Source organism: Macrobrachium rosenbergii, chromosome 23 (assembly GCF_040412425.1).
Source record: "Macrobrachium rosenbergii isolate ZJJX-2024 chromosome 23, ASM4041242v1, whole genome shotgun sequence".
NCBI lineage: Eukaryota > Metazoa > Arthropoda > Malacostraca > Decapoda > Palaemonidae > Macrobrachium > Macrobrachium rosenbergii.
The window spans coordinates 43,126,969-43,129,468 of record NC_089763.1 but is presented as its reverse complement, the minus strand read 5'-3'; the positions used below and the strand labels follow the sequence as shown (position 1 = coordinate 43,129,468).

At 35.5% G+C, this 2,500-nt stretch overlaps 1 pseudogene; it reads right to left on the bottom strand.

The window, feature by feature from the left end:
- Window positions 1-2,500, bottom strand: part of LOC136851567 (relaxin receptor 2-like) — a 352,585-nt pseudogene that overhangs the window by 259,531 nt on the left and 90,554 nt on the right.

Genomic DNA, 2,500 nt, shown 5'->3' with positions numbered 1-2,500 from the left:
TAAATGTGGGACGTCGCCTCTTGTCGGGTGACTGCTTCAGAGGAGGTTGTGGAGGAGGAAGGAGGAGTGAGGGTGGGGAAGGAAGAGGAGGAGGAAGAGGAGGAGGAGGATGGGGCCTCCCAATATTAGCATCAAGGAAGAAAGCAAACCATTTTTCCTTTTCTTAATCTCTGCTCTTACTGAACTGAGGCAGTGACGGTCGATCACCAAAATGTCCTTAGAATAGAATACAGTAGAACAGAATATAGGATTTAGGCCAAACGCCAAGCGCTGGGACCTATGAGGTCATTAAGCTCTGAAAAGGAAATTGACAGTAAGAAGGTTTGAAAGGTGTGACAGGAAGGAAACTTCACAGTTGCACTATGAAGCAATTGTTAGGAGAGGGTGGAAAGTCAGATGGAAGAAAGACGATAACGGTGAAGGCATGTAGCTTCATCCTAAAAATTAATGTGTATTAATTTGCTCCAGATCTTAGTTGTCTGTTGCGAACGGCAGTTGGTCAAACAAGAGGCCCGGGATCCAACAGAGTAACTAAGCAAGACGGTATTTTTCGGAGGAGGTCAAAAACTGGAAGAAGAAGAAGAAGAAGAAGAAGAAGAAGAAGAAGAAGAAGAAGAAGAACGAGAAGAAGAAGAAGAAGAATAAGAAGACGAAGAAAAGAAGAAGTTGGAAGTAGAAAAACTGGAAGAAGAAGAAGACGAAGAAAAAGAAGTAAAAAACTGGAAGAAGAAGAAGAAGAAGAAGAAGAAGAAGAAGTAAGAAAACTGGAAGAAGAAGAAGAAGAATAAGAAGACGAAGAAAAGAAGAAGTTGGAAGTAGAAAAACTGGAAGAAGAAGAAGACGAAGAAAAAGAATACGAAAAAGAAAAGAAAGAAGAAGAAAAAACTGGAAGAAGAAGAAGAAGAAGAAGAAGAAGAAGAAGAAGAAGAAGAAGAAGAAGAAGAACTGGAAGAAGAAGAAGAAGAAGAAGAAGAAGAAGAAGAAGAAGAAGAAGAAGAAGAAGAAGAAGAAGGAAGTAGAAAAACTGAAGAAGAAGAAGAAGAAGGAAGTAGAAAAACTGGAAGAAGAAGAAGAAGAAGAAGAAGAAGAAGAAGAAGAAGAATTGGCAACCACAAGAGAAACAGCCATCACGCCAAACCACTGATTACCCGAGACGAATTTGTAAATGCTCAAATTAACTCTTGAGCATTACTTTTGCATTTGGGGGCATTAGGACATTAGCATCTTGGGCAACACGCACTTAGGCCCAATTTCCACCTCGAAAAATGACAACACAAACTATAATTTATCTCCAGTGCCAGATGGACAAGGGAGGAAGTCAGAAGGTAAGTGAGAGGAAAAAATTCTTCTTTGCTGAAGTGAAGGATCAAATAGGGTTACTTCTTGTATTTTAATAATTTATCTACATTTTAATCTATTTATTTGTTAATTTATTCATTTATTTCTTATTTTTTAATAAGTGATCTCTTCTTTTTGTGTCCCATTACCTTCTGTTACTTCTTTTTAATGAACACTGTATTCTTTGGAAGCTTGAATTTCAAGTCAATGACCCTTTAGTGGGCTTGTTCCATGTGAATATGGTTCACCTTCTGAATAATAATAATAATAATAATAATAATAATAATAATAATAATAATAATAATAATAATAATAATAATAATAATGTTCTAAAGGGTCCACAATAATATAATTGTTAAAGGCTCGAGTAGAATTTTATAAAAGCTTTCGAACCCTTCTCTGGGTTCATCTTTTTTTTATTTTTTGACTGAAGATGAATTCAGAGAAGGGTTCGAAAGCTTTTATAAAACTCTGCTCGAGCTTTTAACAATTATATTATTGTGGACCCTTTAGAACGCTTGTGAACTCTCGTGATAGAGAGCTTTTCTCCTAAATAATAATAATAATGATAATTTTATTACTCACCATAAAAACGACAACATAAATATTAGTTTTCCAGCACTGCACCGACAGAAGAAGGAAAGGAGGAATAAAAGAAAAACTAAATAAATAAGATCAATAAGTCCATCTACACCAAACCGAAGGATAAAATTAATTATCTGGCAAATCTGATTCGTCAAAGATTCGATTTTTCGAAAACATCTGTCTCCTTCTTCTTCCAAGTTGATTAGATCATTTCTTCAGAAACTTAAATCCCAGATATTCCAGAATCATGGCTACTGAAATCCAGAAGGGACTGGAGAAGAAACCTCACGCAAACAGCATTCAGAACCTTTACCATCTCTCTCTCTCTCTCTGTCTTTTATGTATAACGATTATCATTGTAGTCCCTTTCGTATGGTTTAGTACTTTAATTTCTATTGGTGTTTTTGTTGCTGCAGCTATAGCGCTGCTACTACTACTACTATTATTATTATTATTTGCTTGTTTACTTCTTTTCTTTGCTTATCTTCATTAATCCTTCGTAGTTTTATATTTTTTCTTCTTCTTCATCATCATCAGTATCATCATCTTCTTCCTCTTCTTCTTCTTCTTCTTCTTA